We start from the raw sequence: 18,988 nt of genomic DNA on the forward strand, positions 1-18,988 counted from the left end.
TCAGAAGGGGAATATCATATTATTAAGGGGTACATATATGTGGATTAAAGTCTATATTTAAACCCCTGAGTTGTAATGAACTCAGGGTATAGATCCATCTCATTTCTTTGGTTTTTAGTATTTATAACCTAAATCTTAATTGGTTCACCGAGTGCTTATTCTCCAGAAAATGCTTAGGAACCTGCAATTCTGTAAGTCCCGTCCTGATAGTGCTTTTATGTTTAATAATACGGGTCCTCAATTCAGTGATAGTCTCCCCAATATACACCAATCCACAAGGGCATGTAATCATATAGATGACATAGCTCGATGCACAGGTGTATCTCTCTTTCAGATAGAATTTCTTCCCCGTCAGTGGGTGACAGAAGGAATCTCCTTTAAGCATCTTATTGCAGCAAGCGCAACCAAGACATGGGAAATTCCCAAGCCTTGGTGCGCTAAGAGTTTGCTGAGATGACACCCTAGATGTGCCAAAATCAGATTTAACTAGTCTATCATCTAAATTCTTTCCCCTTCTATAGGACATCATGGGAAATGATCTAAAACTAGGGATCTGGGGTAAGCCTCGTTGTAGGAGTGCCCAGTGCTTTTTATAATCCCACCAATACGGTTACTAACTGAACTGAATGTGGAGACAAACGGGGCCCGTTCACATACGCGTTTAGTGGGTTTTTTCTTTCTAACACTTTCCCGTGAGACACTGAGGGCCTTCTTCTTAAAATTATTCACTTCTCTTCTAGGGTACACTCTCGTCACAAATTTAGCGCACATATCATCCAACCGTCTATTTACTACATTTTCATTGGATACAATCCTTCGTACTCTCAGTAATTGACTCCATGGAAGTGAATCAATCATTTTCCTTGGGTGATTGCTGTCATATAATAGCAGACCATTTCTGTCTGTCTCTCTTACAAATATGTCCGTTTTTAATCTTTCTCCATCTTTGTAGACCAAAGTGTCTAAGAATTGTATTTGAACGGTTGAATGTACTAGCATAAATTGTAATTCTGGTTACACTTCATTAAGGCTCTTATGGAAATCTTCCAATGCTGTAAGGCTCCCATCCCATATCACAAAAATATCATCGATGTAGCGCCACCAGGCTCTGTCATTGCCATCAAAGGACATATAACAAAATATTGAGATGAACTTTTGTTAATGACCTAATACTTATTTTCCACCATAATTTGCAAAATAAATCTTGCCAAATCAGAAAAGGTGGATTTGTTTTCTCATTTTGACTCTCTTAGTTGTGGTCTACCTATGATGTGAATTACAGGCATACTTTTTTCCCACTGTATATACTCATACCTTCGTGTGTAAAAGTGTTTGCTCCCTTCCTGATTTCCTATTATTTTGTTTGTCACACTTAAATGTTTCAGATAACTAAACAGATGTAAATATTGTACAAAGAAAACAAGTAAACATAGTTTTTAAATGAAGTCATTTATTATTAACCCCTTCCCGACATGCGCCGTGCTTATACTGCTCTCCGGGAACTGCGTTCCCGTAAATAGCAGTACTATTATGGCGGCACGATCGCACGGTCTCACGGTGAGTGCTGCGGTGATCGCGTGCAGGTGTCAGCTGTATGTGACAGCTGACACACCACAGCAATGCCCACGATGTGATCGCTGTTGTTCCTGTGGTCTCCATGGAGACCCCCGGCTCCAAGATGGCAGCAGGGTCCTTCCGGGTCCTTCAGTGAGGTGGCTTGTCAGCGCCTGTGCGCCAGCAAGCCTTCAACACTGCCTGTCAGCGATCTGACATGGTATAGTGATGTCCCAGCCTGGGACAATGTTACAAAGTTTAAAAAAAAATTAGAATGTGTAAAAATAATTTTTTTAAATCCCCAAATAAAGAAAAAAAATAAATATTTTTCCAATAAATCGATTTATTTATGTAAGTAAAAAAAACAATAAAAGTACACATATTTGGTATCGCCATGTCTCCGTAACGACCCGCTCTCCAAAACTATCCCACTAGTTTACCTCTTCAGTGAACACCGTAAAAAATACGAGGCAAAAAACAATGCTTTATCATCATACTGCCAAACAAAAAGTGAAATAAAACTTGATTAAAAAGACGGATGTAAATAAAAATGGTACCGCTGAAAACATAATCTTGTCCTGCAAAAAATAAGCCATAATACATCACCATCAGCAGAAAAATAAAAAAGTTATTGCTCTCAGAATAAAGCAATGCAAAAATAATTATTTTTTCCATAAAATTGTTTTTATTGTGTAAAAGCGCCAACACATAAAAAAAAGATATAAGTGAAATATTGCTGTAATCACACTGACCTGAAGAATAAAGCTGCCTTTAAAATTTTATCAGACGCAGAACAGTATAAAAAAAATTATAAAAAAAAAACAATTTCTGAATTGCTAGTTTTTGTTCATTCTGCCTTCCAAAAATCAGAATAAAAAGTGATCAAAAAATGTTTTGTGTTTGAAATGGGGACCAATAAAAACATCAACTCGTCCTGCAAAAAACAAGACCTCAATTGACTATGTGAGCCAAAATATGGATAAATTATAGCTCTCAAAATGTGGTGATGCAAAAACTATTTTTTTCAATAGAAAGCATCTTTTAGTGTGAGACAGCTGTCAAACATAATAACCCACTATAAAAACCCTCTATAAATAGTAAATCAAACCCCCCTTTATCACCCCATTAGTTAAGGAAAAATAATAAAATTAAAAAAATGGATTTATTTCCATTTTCCTATTAGCGTTAGGGTTAGGGCTCAGGTTAGGGTCGGGGGTTAAAGTTTGGGTTAGGGTTGGGGCTAAAGTTAGGGTTACGGATGGGGCTAAAGTTAGGGTTAGTGCTGGGATTAAGGTTGGAATTAGAGTTAGGGTTGTGATTAGAGGTAAGGTAGGGATTAGGGTTAGGGGTTAGTGATGAGCGAATATACTCATTACTCGAGATTTCTCAAGCATGCTAGGGGGTCCTCCGAGTATTTTTTAGTGCTCGGAGTTTTAGTTTTTCTTGCCGCAGCTGAATGATTTACATCTGATAGCCAGCTTAAGTACATGTGGGGATTCCCCAGCAACCAGGCAACCCCTACATGTACTTGTGCTGGCTAACAGATGTAAATCATTCAGTTGCGACGCTAAAAACTAATACTGCGAGCACTAAAAACTACTCGAAGGACCCTCGAGCATGCTCGAGAAATCTTGAGTAATGAGTATATTTGCTCATCACTAGTGTTGAGCATTCCGATACTGCAAGTATCGGGTATCGGCTGATATTTGCTGTATCGGAATTCCGATACCGAGTTCCGATATTTTTGTGATATCAGAAATCGGAATCGGAAGTGTTCCCAGTCATATTTGGCGTGTGCGGTGCGTATGGTTCCCAGGGTCTGGAGGAGACGAAACTCTCCTTCAGGCCCTGGGATCCATATTCATGTAAAAAATAAAGAATAAAAATAAAAAATATGGATATACTCACCCCTCCGACGAACCCTGGCTGTCACCGCTGCAAGCGTCTGCCTCCGTTCCTGAGAATGCAGAGAGTGAAGGACCTTCGATGACGTCGTGGTCAGGTGAGCGGTCAGGTGACCGGTCATCTGACCGCGACGTCATCGAAGGTCCTTCACTCACTGCATTCTTAGGGACAGAGGCAGACGCTCGCAGCGGTGACAGCCAGGGTCCGTCAGAGGGGTGAGTATATCCATATTTTTATTTTTATTCTTTATTTTTTACATGAATATGGATCCCAGGGCCTGAAGGAGAGTTTCCTCTCCTTCAGACCCTGGGAACCATCCAGGATACATTCCGATATTTGTGTCCCATTAACTTGCATTGGTATCGGGTATCGGTATCGGCGATATCCGATATTTTTTGGATATCGGCCGATACCATCCGATACCAAAACTTTCAAATGTTGGAAGGTATCGCTCAACACTACTCATCACTATTAGGGATGTGTTAGGGTTAGGTTTTTAGTTAGGGTTATGGTTAGGGTTGGGATTAGGATTAGGGTTGGGATTAGGGTTAGAGGTGGGTTAGGGTTATGGTTAGGGTTGGGATTAGTGTTAGGGGTGTGTTGTGGTTAGGTTTGTGGTTAGGGTTATGGTAGGGTTGGGATTAGGGTTAGGGGTGTGTTGGGGTTAGGGTGTGAGTTTGAATTGGGGATTTCCACTGTTTAGGCATATCAGGGGTTCTACAAACGCAATATGGCTTCTGATCTTAATTCTAGCAAATTTTGCATTGAAAAGTCAAACGACGCTCCTTTCCTTCTGAGCTCTGCCATGTGCCCAAACAGTGGTTTACACCCACATGTGGAGTTTCAGCATACTCAGGAAAAATTGCACAACAACTTTTGGAGTCCAATTTTTCCTGTTACCCTTGCAAAAAGATCATTTTTGTGAAAAAAATATGATTTTTTATTTTTACAGCTCTACATTATAAAACTTCTGTGAAGCACTTGAGGCTTAAAACTGCTTACTACACATCTAGATGAATTCCTTAGGGGTTCTACTTTCCAAAATTGTGTCACTTGTGGGGGGTTTACACTGTTTAGGCACATGAGGGGCTCTCCAAACGCAACATGGCGTCCGATCTCAATTCCAGCCAAATTTGCATTGAAGAGTCAAACGGCGCTCCTTCCCTTCCGAGGTCTGCCATGCACCCACAGTAGTTTACGTGCATATATGGAGTATCATCATACTCAGGACAAATTGTTCAACAATGTTTGGGGTCCAATTTCTTCTGTTACCCTTAGTAAAATAAAACAAATTGGATCTGAAGTAATTTTTTCGTGAAAAAAAGTTAAATGTTCATTTTTTTATATACAGGTCCTTCTCAAAAAATTAGCATATAGTGTTAAATTTCATTATTTACCATAATGTAATGATTACAATTAAACTTTCATATATTAAAGATTCATTATCCACCAACTGAAATTTGTCAGGTCTTTTATTGTTTTAATACTGATGATTTTGGCATACAACTCCTGATAACCCAAAAAACCTGTCTCAATAAATTAGCATATCAAGAAATGGTTCTCTAAACGACCTATTACCCTAATCTTCTGAATCAACTAATTAACTCTAAACACATGCAAAAGATACCTGAGGCTTTTATAAACTCCCTGCCTGGTTCATTACTCAAAACCCCCATCATGGGTAAGACTAGCGACCTGACAGATGTCAAGAAGGCCATCATTGACACCCTCAAGCAAGAGGGTAAGACCCAGAAAGAAATTTCTCAACAAATAGGCTGTTCCCAGAGTGCTGTATCAAGGCACCTCAATGGTAAGTCTGTTGGAAGGAAACAATGTGGCAGAAAACGCTGTACAACGAGAAGAGGAGACCGGACCCTGAGGAAGATTGTGGAGAAGGACCGATTCCAGACCTTGGGGAACCTGAGGAAGCAGTGGACTGAGTCTGGTGTGGAAACATCCAGAGCCACCGTGCACAGGCGTGTGCAGGAAATGGGCTACAGGTGCCGCATTCCCCAGGTAAAGCCACTTTTGAGCTACAGAGAAGCAGCACTGGACTGTTGCTAAGTGGTCCCAAGTACTTTTTTCTGATGAAAGCAAATTTTGCATGTCATTCGGAAATCAAGGTGCCAGAGTCTGGAGGAAGACTGGGGAGAAGGAAATGCCAAAATGCTTGAAGTCCAGTGTCAAGTACCCACAGTCAGTGATTGTGTGGGGTGCCATGTCAGCTGCTGGTGTTGGTCCACTGTGTTTCATCAAGGGCAGGGTCAATGTAGCTAGCTATCAGGAGATTTTGGAGCACTTCATGCTTCCATCGGCTGAAATGCTTTATGGAGATGAAGATTTCATTTTTCAGCACGACCTGGCACCTGCTCACAGTGCCAAAACCACTGGTAAATGGTTTACTGACCATGGTATTACTGTGCTCAATTGGCCTGCCAACTCTCCTGACCTGAACCCCATAGAGAATCTGTGGGATATTGTGAAGAGAAAGTTGAGAGACGCAAGACCCAACACTCTGGATGAGCTTAAGGCCGCTATTGAAGCATCCTGGGCCTCCATAACATCTCAGCAGTGTCACAGGCTGATTGCCTCCATGCCATGCCGCATTGAAGCAGTCATTTCTGCCAAAGGATTCCCGACCAAGTATTGAGTGCATAACTGAACATTATTATTTGTTGGTTTTTTTGTTTGTTATTAAAAAACACTTTTATTTGATTGGATGGGTGAAATATGCTAATTTATTGAGACAGGTTTTTTGGGTTATCAGGAGTTGTATGCCAAAATCATCAGTATTAAAACAATAAAAGACCTGACAAATTTCAGTTGGTGGATAATGAATCTATAATATATGAAAGTTTAATTGTAATCATTACATTATGGTAAATAATGAAATTTAACACTATTTGCTAATTTTTTGAGAAGGACCTGTATATTTGAAAAATTCCTGTGAAGCACCTGAAGGGTTAATAAACTTCTTGAATGTGGTTTTGAGTACCTTGATGGGTGAAGTTTTCAAAATGGTGTCACTTTGGGCATTTTCTGTCATATAGACCCCTCAAAGTCACTTCAAGTGTGAGGTGTCAATAAAAATCGGTAATTAGACCTACCGGTAATTGTATTTCCAGGAATCCATCCTGACAGCACCATCGGAGGATGTCCTTCTTACCCTCAGTGGAACAGGAACAACAAGTGGTAAAAGGATCCTCCCCTTACCACCCACCAGTGATTTTCCAAAGTACCACATCTGGATGGATGCAAAAAAAGAGAGTTTATTAGCAAATTCTACACCAATGTTATATCACATTAGTATATAATACAATTTTGCAGTGGGAGGGAACTAGTAGTGCTGTCAGGATAGATTCCTGGAAATACAATTACCAGTAGGTCTAACTACCGTTTTCCGGTTCACCACCTGACAGCACTATCGGAAAAATACCAAAGAATGTTAATCTTAGGGTAGGACTACTGCATGCAATACTTTTCTACCAAAGGCTAACTGCTCTGATGAGATATCTAGCTTATAGTGTCTAGCAAAGGTAGAAAGACTGGTCCAAGTCGCTGCCCTACAGATCTGCTCTGCTGAAGCTCCCCCGCTTTCTGCCCATATCGTAGCTATAGCTTGGGTTGAATGGGGGATCTTTCCCTTGGGCTCTATATGCCCGGCCTACAGTAGTTTTAATCCACCTAGCAATGGTAGACTTTGCTGACTTGCAACCTTTATTTGGTCCCGCGTACTGCAAGAACAGGTTTGTGTCTCGTCTCCAACCTTCAGTCGCCTTTAGATACTTTAAAACAATCTCTCTAACGTCCAGGTTATAATAGATGCCTTCTTTTGAGTTTCTAGGATGTTGGCAGAACGAGGGAAGGATTACTTCCTGGTTATTTGTAGATGAAACTACTTTGGGGAGAAAGGCCGGGTTAAGTCTTAAAACTAATCTGTCCTCAAAAACCTAAAGGTATGGGTCCTTTATGGATAACGCCTGCAATTCCCCTAATCTCTTGGCTGAAGTGATGGCTACCAAAAAGGCTGTTTTAACAGAGAGGTTAGCTATATCCATGTCCTCTGATAACAGGTATGGGGATCTACACAGAGCATTGAGGACTAAATTTAAGTCCCAGGGTGGAGATGATTTTCTCACAAGAGGTCTCATTCTCTGTGTGGCTCTAGAGAACCTTGCTATCCAAGGATGGGAAGCTAGAAAGGAGTCAAGAAGACACTAAGGGCTGAAATCTGTACTTTTAAAGTGCTAGGCCAGAGGCATTTTGTAAAACCTAGTTGTAGGAAGTCAAGTATCCTAGGAATGTCTGGATTTGAAGTGTCTACTGGGACTTCACCTAAAAAAGAACAAAAACACTTCCAGATCTTATTATAGATTGCTGAAGTCACCGGCTCCCTACATGCTTGGAGTGTGGTAATCACGTCCTCTGATAGGCCTCTAGATCTTAAGGTACCGTCACACTTAGCGACGCTGCAGCGATACCGACAACGATCCGGATCGCTGCAGCGTCGCTGTTTGGTCGCTGGAGAGCTGTCACACAGACCGCTCTCCAGCGACCAACGATGCCGGTAACCAGGGTAAACATCGGGTAACTAAGCGCAGGGCCGCGCTTAGTAACCCGATGTTTACCCTGGTTACCATCCTAAAAGTAAAAAAAACAAACACTACATACAGTTAGGGCCAGAAATATTTGGACAGTGACACAATTTTCGCGAGTTGGGCTCTGCATGCCACCACATTGGATTTGAAATGAAACCTCTACAACAGAATTCAAGTGCAGATTGTAACGTTTAATTTGAAGGGTTGAACAAAAATATCTGATAGAAAATGTAGGAATTGTACATATTTCTTTACAAACACTCCACATTTTAGGAGGTCAAAAGTAATTGGACAAATAAACATAACCCAAACAAAATATTTTTATTTTCAATATTTTGTTGCAAATCCTTTGGAGGCAATCACTGCCTTAAGTCTGGAACCCATGGACATCACCAAACGCTGGGTTTCCTCCTTCTTAATGCTTTGCCAGGCCTTTACAGCTGCAGCCTTCAGGTCTTGCTTGTTTGTGGGTCTTTCCGTCTTAAGTCTGCATTTGAGCAAGTGAAATGCATGCTCAATTGGGTTTAGATCTGGAGATTGACTTGGCCATTGCAGAATGTTCCACTTTTTGGCACTCATGAACTCCTGGGTAGCTTTGGCTGTATGCTTGGGGTCATTGTCCATCTGTACTATGAAGCGCCGTCCAATCAACTTTGCAGCATTTGGCTGAATCTGGGCTGAAAGTATATCCCGGTACACTTCAGAATTCATCCGGCTACTCTTGTCTGCTCTTATGTCATCAATAAACACAAGTGACCCAGTGCCATTGAAAGCCATGCATGCCCATGCCATCACGTTACCTCCACCATGTTTTACAGAGGATGTGGTGTGCCATGGATCATGTGCCGTTCCCTTTCTTCTCCAAACTTTTTTCTTCCCATCATTCTGGTACAGGTTGATCTTTGTCTCATCTGTCCATAGAATACTTTTCCAGAACTGAGCTGGCTTCTTGAGGTGTTTTTCTGCAAATTTAACTCTGGCCTGTCTATTTTTGTTATTGATGAATGGTTTGCATCTAGATGTGAACCCTTTGTATTTACTGTCATGGAGTTTTCACTTTACTGTTGACTTAGAGACAGATACACCTACTTCACTGAGAGTGTTCTGGACTTCAGTTGATGTTGTGAACGGGTTCTTCTTCACCAAATTAAGTATGCGGCGATCATCCACCATTGTTGTCATCCGTGGACGCCCAGGCCTTTTTGAGTTCCCAAGCTCACCAGTCAATTCCTTTTTTCTCAGAATGTACCCAACTGTTCATTTTGCTACTCCAAGCATGTCTGCTATCTCTCTGATGGATTTTTTCTTTTTTTTCAGCCTCAGGATGTTCTGCTTCACCTCAATTGAGAGTTCCTTTGACCGCATGTTGTCTGCTCACAGCAACAGCTTCCAAATGCAAAACCACACACCTGAATACACCCCTGACCTTTTAACTACTTCATTGATTACAGGTTAACGAGGGAGACGCCTTCAGAGTTAATTGCAGCCCTTAGAGTCCATTGTCCAATTACTTTTGGTCCCTTGAAAAAGAGGACGCTATGCATTACAGAGCTATGATTCCTAAACCCTTTCTCCGATTTGGATGTGGAAACTATCATATTGCAGCTGGGAGTGTGCACTTTCAGCCCATATTATATATATAATTGTATTTCTGAACATGTTTTTGTAAACAGCTAAAATAACAAAACTTGTGTCACTGTCCAAATATTTCTGGCCCTAACTGTACTTACCTACAGCCGTCTGTCCTCCAGCGCTGTGCTCTGCACTCCTCCTGTACTGTCTGTGTGAGCACAGCGGCCGGAAAGCAGAGCGGTGACGTCACCGCTCTGCTTTCCGGCTGACCGACTCTCACAGCCAGTACAGGAGGAGTGCAGAGCACAGCACTGGAGGACAGACGGCTGTAGGTAAGTATGTACTGTTTGTTTTTTTTACTTTTAGGATGGTAACCAGGGTAAACATCGGGTTACTAAGCGCGGCCCTGCGCTTAGTTACCCGATGTTTACCCTGGTTACCAGTGAAGACATCGCTGAATCGGTGTCACACACGCCGATTCAGCGATGTCTGCGGGGAGTCCAGCGACCAAATAAAGTTCTGGACTTTCTTCCCCGACCAGCGACAGCACAGCAGGGGCCTGATCGCTGCTGCCTGTCACACTGGACGATATCGCTAGCGAGGACGCTGCAACGTCACGGATCGCTAGCGATATCGTCTAGTGTGACGGTACCTTTAGGGTTAGGTGTTCAGGATCCAAGCAGATAGCTGGAGTGAGTCTTAGTTGCTGTGGAACACCGGACCTTGGTACAGCAGATCCTGTCTCTTCGGTAGAAGTATAGGTCTTTTTGTCGACATTCTGGATAGTAGGAAGAACCAGCTTCTTCTTGGCCAGAAGGGAACCACCAAGATTATTGTTGCTCCCTCGTCTTGTATCTTCTTGAGTATTCTCGGGATCAGTGGCAGAGGTGGAAAAGCGTACAGCAGACTTTCTCTCCAAGGCAGAGACAGGGCGTCGACTCCCGCCGCTACCTCTAGGGGATTGAGAGAAAAAAATATTCTGGTCTTTGCATTTGACCTGGTGGCAAAGAGATCCACTCGAGGCGTTCCCCACTGCTCGCATATGCTGCTGAACTCTTCTGGATTTAACTCCCATTCTCTGGGATCTATTGGTGTTCTCCTCAAAAAGTCTGCCACCTGATTTTTGGCACCTTCCAAGTGGACCGCTGAGTTGGATGTGACAGATTTTTCTGCCCATCTGGTCTGCTAGGTGCTGTAGAGATGGATGTCTCGGACCTCCTTGATGCCTCAGAAACGCCACTGCTGTCACATTGTCGGACAATATCCTCTTTTCCAGAGAACTTTGCTTTCTGTCCCAAATTTTCAGAATGTCCTTCTCTAACCCCCATGAGTGAAATTGACTCCACTTCACACAGGGAATACAGGCCGTCATTAAGCCCAGGATGCTCATTGCATCCCTTATAGAGGCAGGGTTCTCTCTGAACCGGCGTACGCTCTCGATTAATGTCACCTGTCTCTCTTCTGGCAGAAAAGATGTTCTGGTGTGGGAATCTATCATGACTCCCAAAAATTTTATTCTTGAATGTGGGACTAGATTTGATTTCTCCCAATTCACAATCCACGCCAGTTGTTGTAGAATGGAGAGTGTGAAATTGCAATCGATCTTGAGAACCTTCTCGGATTTCGCCATTATTAAAAAGTCATCCAGGTATGGTACTATGGAAATACCTTGATTCATTAAGTAGGCTACTACTTCTGACATCAGTTTGGTAAATATCCTGGGGGCAGAGGCTAGGCCGAAGGGAAGACATCTGAATTGAAAATGATAAATTACTCCCTTGTTCATCAGAGCGAATCTCATGAATTTTTGGTAGGAAGCATGGATTGGGACATGGTAGTATGCACTCTTTAGATCTAAGGTGCACATCACCATGTCCTTGTCTATCAGAGGTATTGTGGACTTTATAGACTCAATCCTGAATCTCCTGTATCTTATTCACCTGTTCAGGGGTTTAAGATTTATAATCGTCTGGGAGTCTCCCGATGTTTTTTTTTATTGAAAAGAGGTTTGAATAATGACCCTTGCCTCTCTCCAGGATGGGTACTGGGACAATTGCCTCTACTTTTAATAACTCCAGGATGTCTGGCCACATAGGGGAGTTTAAGAGGGGATAGGATCTGGGTACTGTGAACCTTTCTGGAGGAAGGCTGGTGAATTCTAGCCTGTAACCCTGACCGATTACTTGAAGAATCCATGGATTTTTGTATATATTCTGCCAACCCCCTAGAATTTTTTGTAACCGACCTCCCACTCTGATGTCATTTGTTTGGCTTCGCTGGGCCACCCTTAGCAGCAACAACTGAAATAAAGTGTTTGCGATAACTGGCAATGAATCTTTTACAAAACTCTGAAGGAATTTTGGCAAACTCATCTTTGCATCTTTGCAGAGTAGTTGTAATTCAGCAACATTGGAGGTTTTTTCTAGCATGAACCACCTTTGTAAGGTCATGTCATAGCATCTCAATCAGATTAAGGTTAGGACTTTGACTAGGCCTCACCAATGTCCTAATTTCGTTTTTCTTAAGCCATTTGGAAGTGGACTTGCTGGTGTGTTTTGGATCATTGTCCTGCGGCATAACCCAAGTGCATGGTAGATTCAGGTCACGAACAGATGGCCAGACATTCTCCTTCAGGATTTTTTGGACAGACAGCAGAATTCAAAGTTTCACTTACCACAGCAAGTCTTCCGGTCCTGAAACAATAAAATAGCCCCAGACCATCAAACAGCCAACACCATATTTTACTGTTGGTATGATGTTCCTTTTCTGAAATGCTGTGTTACTTCTGCACCAGATGTAATGGGAAATACACCTTCCAAAAAGCTCAACTTTTGTCTCGTCACTCCACTAAGTTTTCTCCACAATATCTTGTGGATCATCAAGATGTTTTCTAGCAAAACTGAGATGAGCCTTTATGTTCTTATTGCTCAGCATTGGTTATTGTCTTGAAACTCTGTCATGCAGGCCATTTTTGCCTAGTCTCTTTCTTATGGTGGAGTCATGAATAGGGTTGAGCGAAACGGGTCGGCCATTTTCAGAAGTCGCCAACTTTTGGCAAAGTCGGGTTTCATGAAACCCGACCCGACCCCTGTGTGGGGTCGGCCATGAAGTCGGCGATCTTCTGAATCTGGAATCGGAATTCCGATACCGATTCCCGATATGTTTAAGATATCGGGAATTGGTATCGGAATTCAGATTTAAGTGTAAAATAAAGAATAAAAATAAAAAATATTGCTATATTCACCCTCGGACGCGCCCTGGTTGTATCCGGGAGCCTTCCATCCTAAGAATCAGCGCTTGAAGGACCTTTCGATGACGTCACGGCTTCTGATTGGTCGCGTAACGCCCATGTGACCGCTCACGCGACCAATCAGAAGCCGTGACGTCATCGAAAGGTCCTTCAAGCGCTGATTCTTAGGAAGGAAGGCTGCGGGTTACAACCAGGGTGCGTCCGAGGGTGAGTATATTCCTAATAGGTATATACTCACCCTCGGACGCGCCCTGGTTGTAACCCACAGCCTTCCTTCCTAAGAATCAGCGCTTGAAGGACCTTTCGATGACGTCACGGCTTCTGATTGGTCGCGTGACGCCCATGTGACCGCTCACGCGAACAATCACAAGCCGCGACGTCATCGAAAGGTCCTACAAGCGCTGATTCTTAGGAAGGAAGGCTCCCGGTTACAACCAGGGCGCGTCCGAGGGTGAGTATAGCAATATTTTTTTTTTTTATTCTTTATTTTACACATTAATATGGATCGCAGGGCCTGAAGGAGAGTTTCCTCTCCTTCAGACACTGGGAACCATTAGAAACCTAATGCACTGCATTAGGTTTCGTGTTTCGGCCGACCCCGACCCCGACATTTCTATAGGATCGGCCGATTTCACTCGACCCGACTTTTGAAAAAGTCGGGTTTCGTGAAATCCGACCCGATCCTATAAAAACAAAAGTCGCTCAACCCTAGTCATGAACACTGAGCTTAACTGAGACAAGTGAGGCCTGCAGTTTTTTAAATATTGTTGTGGGTTCTTTTGTGACCTCTTGGATGAGTCATTGCTGAGCTCTTGGAATAATTTTGGTCTGCCGGACAGTCCTGGGAAGGTTCACCACTATTTCATCTTTTTACTATTTGTGGATAATGGCTCTCACTGTGGTTCACTGTAGTCTCAAAGATTGAGATTGAAGGCATTTCCTATTTAAGTGATTTCTTGATTGACAACAGGTGTGGAAGTAATCAGGCCTGTGTGTGGCTAGGCATTTGAACTCAGCTTCCCAAAGATGTGAAAAACCCCAGTTAATTTATGTTTTAAGGAGGGGAGCAATCACTTTTTCACAAAAGGCTTCTGTAGGTTTGAATTTCTTTTTCCCCTAATAAAAAGGACCTTCATTTAAAAATAGATAGATAGATAGATAGATAGATAGATAGATAGATAGATAGAAAGTAGTAAAACATGGAAGGCAGCACTCCAAAAAGTTATTTCAAAATAAGGTGGACTTTTTAAGGTCCACATGGCGTGGTGACGTTTCGGCTATAAAAAAAAGCTTAAAAAAGGCTTATAGCCGAAACGTCGCCATGCCATGTGGACCTAATAAAGTCCACCTTTTTTTGAAACTACTTTTTTGAGTGCTGCCTTCCGTTTTTTACTACTATATGTTGGCAAGTATGGATTGATTGCTGGGAGATTTTGCACCCATTTAACTTTTAGTGCTGTTCCATTTTTTTTAACTAGATAGATAGATAGATAGATAGATAGATAGATAGATAGATAGATAGATAAAAGCACTTGGCAAACTGAACACTCCTGTGTATGGGAGAAATGGCAGCGGTAGCTGCTGGTGGAATTATCAGCCGAATTATTAGTTCTTAGGTACAAAATTGCTTACCGCCTGTTTTGTTCTCAAATCTCTAATCATTGGTCGCTGTCAGACCTAACGAGATCATTAGCGGGATCGTTGCTACGTCACAAAAAGCGTGACATTGCAACAATATCCTTAATGATATCGTTATGTGTGAAGGTACCTTAAGATTGACCAAAGCTTAAAACATCCCTTGTCACAAAGTAAAGTAAGATTATTTATTTAGCAGTGAAGGCTAAATGTGCTATTTTCAGAACTTCTTCCAGAACCAAGCTCTGTGTGTCCACTCGTTAGCAGTCCTTGTTTTGCCTCTTCCCTAGGGATAACTACAATATTCTTTACTCCACATGAAGACATTTCCACAGTACTAGTACAGTATGTTTCTCACTGCACTAATCTGAACATGAAAAATGTATTGTGGTTCAGAAGAAATATTTACTTAGTGTTTCAGCTTAATATTGAGAACTCTTAACTAAAGTCTTTGTTTTCATTGGACCTGCTCGGCTTCCAGTCAGCACTACAGTTGGTATAGGAGGTTAAATGTGCTTCACTTTGATTTCAACAGCAAACAAACATGCAAATCTGTCAAGATATCGTCGACTTCTGTTCTTTGACGGTAAGAAAATATTCATACCTTGTGGCAGTAGACATTATAAAAATGTGAGGAGCGTTACAATCGTAACATAACCCTGAAGGAGCTGCAGAGTTTCCAAACTGAGAATGGAGTATCTATCCATATGACTACAATAAGCCATGCACTCCATAGAGGTGGCCTTTATGGAAAAGTTGGCAGAAAAAAAAGCATTTACTTACACACAAAAATTGTAAGGCTCATTTTGAGTTTGCCAAAGACATGTGGGAGACTCCCCAAATGTATGAAGGAAGGTGTTGTGTTCAGAGGAGACCAAAATTTAACTTTTTGGCCACCAAAGTTTGTCAAACCAAGACAGCTCATCACTTTAAGAACACCATATTCACAGTGAAACATGGTGGTGGCAACATCATGCTGTGGGGATGTTTTCGGCAGCAGGGACAGGGAAAATGGTCCAAGTCCAGTGGAAGATATTTGGTGGAAAATACAGGAATATTCTGGAGCAAAAGCTGTTTCAGTCTATCAGTTAATTGAGACTTGGATGAATGTTCACCTTCCAACAAGACAATTATCCTAAGCATATTGCTAAAACAACACTCGAGTGATTTAAGGAGATACGTGTAAATGTTCAGGAGTGGTCTAGTCAAAGCCCAGACCTTAATTCAATTCAGACTTGAAGATTGCTGTTCACCAGAGGAAAGCATCTATCTTGAAGGAGCTGGAGTAGTTTTGTCTTGAGAAATTGGCAAAAATCCAAGTGGCAAGATGTGGAAAACTCACAGATACTGTTGTAATTGCCTACAAAGTACTGGGGTGAATAGTTATGCACACTGAAGTTTTCAGTTATGTTGTCCTACTTGTTGTTTGCTTCACAATAAAAAGAAAACCAAATGTTCACAGTAGTAGGCAGCCTTCCAAAAAACAGTAACATTCCAGACTGTGAGGTAGCAAAACATGAAAAATGCAAAGGGGGTGAATATTTTTACAAGTCACTGAAAATATCTAGCTTATCACCAGAGTGTAGTTGAACTTTGCTCACAGTGTGGTCAGACCTTGTCTTGTATCTGGACTATGTTAATGGCCTATGTAACTGTTAGGCTTGAGCTTGTCCGTCCTATGAGTGATGAATGGTTGCATGATAGAGTGAGTTTTGTTGTGCTTGAAAAGCTGCTTTCGAAGGGGTAGAAATGAGCATTTTTCTTAAAGGGAACCTGTCACCTCCCCCCAGGCGTTTGTAACTAAAAGAGCCACCTTGTGCAGCACTAAACCAGGGATTCAAGCTTGAGGAGGCTAATTTGCATATTCCAGGTGCCTTCTGGGAAAAGCGAAGAGTCTCCCTAAACTAGAAGATCGTTGGGTACAGCCGGGACCAGCTGATTGGAAAGCATCACCAAACCAGGGATTCAAGCTTGAGGAGGCTAATTTGCATATTCCAGGTGCCTTCTGGGAAAAGCGAAGAGTCTCCCTAAGCTAGAAGATCGTTGGGTACAGCCGGGACCAGCTGATTGGAAAGCATCACCAAACCAGGGATTCAAGCTTGAGGAGGCTAATTTGCATATTCCAGGTGCCTTCTGGGAAAAGCGAAGAGTCTCCCTAAGCTAGAAGATCGTTGGGTACAGCCGGGACCAGCTGATTGGAAAGCATCACCAAACCAGGGATTCAAGCTTGAGGAGGCTAATTTGCATATTCCAGGTGCCTTCTGGGAAAAGCGAAGAGTCTCCCTAAGCTAGAAGATCGTTGGGTACAGCCGGGACCAGCTGATTGGAAAGCATCACCAAACCAGGGATTCAAGCTTGAGGAGGCTAATTTGCATATTCCAGGTGCCTTCTGGGAAAAGCGAAGAGTCTCCCTAAGCTAGAAGTTCGTTGGGTACAGCCGGGACCAGCTGATTGGAAAGCATCACCAAACCAGGGATTCAAGCTTGAGGAGGCTAATTTGCATATTCCAGGTGCCTTCTGGGAAAAGCGAAGAGTCTCCCTAAGCTAGAAGATCGTTGGGTACAGCCGGGACCAGCTGATTGGAAAGCATCACCAAACCAGGGATTCAAGCTTGAGGAGGCTAATTTGCATATTCCAGGTGCCTTCTGGGAAAAGCGAAGAGTCTCCCTAAGCTAGAAGATCGTTGGGTACAGCCGGGACCAGCTGATTGGAAAGCATCACCAAACCAGGGATTCAAGCTTGAGGAGGCTAATTTGCATATTCCAGGTGCCTTCTGGGAAAAGCGAAGAGTCTCCCTAAGCTAGAAGATCGTTGGGTACAGCCGGGACCAGCTGATTGGAAAGCATCACCAAACCAGGGATTCAAGCTTGAGGAGGCTAATTTGCATATTCCAGGTGCCTTCTGGGAAGAGCGAAGAGTCTCCCTAAGCTAGAAGATCGTTGGGTACAGCCGGGACCAGCTGATTGGAAAGCATCACCAAACCAGGGATTCAAGCTTGAGGAGGCTAATTTGCATATTCCAGGTGCCTTCTGGGAAGAGCGATGAGTCTCCCTAAGCTAGAAGATCGTTGGGTACAGCCGGGACCAGCTGATTGGAAAGCATCACCAAACCAGGGATTCAAGCTTGAGGAGGCTAATTTGCATATTCCAGGTGCCTTCTGGGAAGAGCGAAGAGTCTCCTAAGCTAGAAGATCGTTGGGTACAGCCGGGACCAGCTGATTGGAAAGCATCACCAAACCAGGGATTCAAGCTTGAGGAGGCTAATTTGCATATTCCAGGTGCCTTCTGGGAAGAGCGAAGAGTCTCCCTAAGCTAGAAGATCGTTGGGTACAGCCGGGACCAGCTGATTGGAAAGCATCACCAAACCAGGGATTCAAGCTTGAGGAGGCTAATTTGCATATTCCAGGTGCCTTCTGGGAAGAGCGAAGAGTCTCCCTAAGCTAGAAGATCGTTGGGTACAGCCGGGACCAGCTGATTGGAAAGCATCGCCAAACCAGGGATTCAAGCTTGAGGAGGCTAATTTGCATATTCCAGGTGCCTTCTGGGAAAAGCCAAGAGTCTCCCTAAGCTAGAAGATCGTTGGGTACAGCCGGGACCAGCTGATTGGAAAGCATCGCCAAACCAGGGATTCAAGCTTGAGGAGGCTAATTTGCATATTCCAGGTGCCTTCTGGGAAAAGCCAAGAGTCTCCCTAAGCTAGAAGATCGTTGGGTACAGCCGGGACCAGCTGATTGGAAAGCATCGCCAAACCAGGGATTCAAGCTTGAGGAGGCTAATTTGCATATTCCAGGTGCCTTCTGGGAAAAGCCAAGAGTCTCCCTAAGCTAGAAGATCGTTGGGTACAGCGGGGACCAGCTGATTGGAAAGCATCGCCAAACCAGGGATTCAAGCTTGAGGAGGCTAATTTGCATATTCCAGGTGCCTTCTGGGAAAAGCCAAGAGTCTCCCTAAGCTAGAAGATCGTTGGGTACAGCCGGGACCAGCTGATTGGAAAGCATCGCCAAACCAGGGATTCAAGCTTGAGGAGGCTAATTTGCATATTCCAGGTGCCTTCTGGGAAAAGCCAAGAGTCTCCCTAAGCTAGAAGATCGTTGGGTACAGCCGGGACCAGCTGATTGGAAAGCATCGCCAAACCAGGGATTCAAGCTTGAGGAGGCTAATTTGCATATTCCAGGTGCCTTCTGGGAAAAGCCAAGAGTCTCCCTAAGCTAGAAGATCGTTGGGTACAGCCGGGACCAGCTGATTGGAAAGCATCGCCAAACCAGGGATTCAAGCTTGAGGAGGCTAATTTGCATATTCCAGGTGCCTTCTGGGAAAAGCCAAGAGTCTCCCTAAGCTAGAAGATCGTTGGGTACAGCCGGGACCAGCTGATTGGAAAGCATCGCCAAACCAGGGATTCAAGCTTGAGGAGGCTAATTTGCATATTCCAGGTGCCTTCTGGGAAAAGCCAAGAGTCTCCCTAAGCTAGAAGATCG

This window comes from Ranitomeya imitator, chromosome 5, assembly GCF_032444005.1.
Source record: "Ranitomeya imitator isolate aRanImi1 chromosome 5, aRanImi1.pri, whole genome shotgun sequence".
Taxonomy (NCBI): Eukaryota; Metazoa; Chordata; class Amphibia; order Anura; family Dendrobatidae; genus Ranitomeya; species Ranitomeya imitator.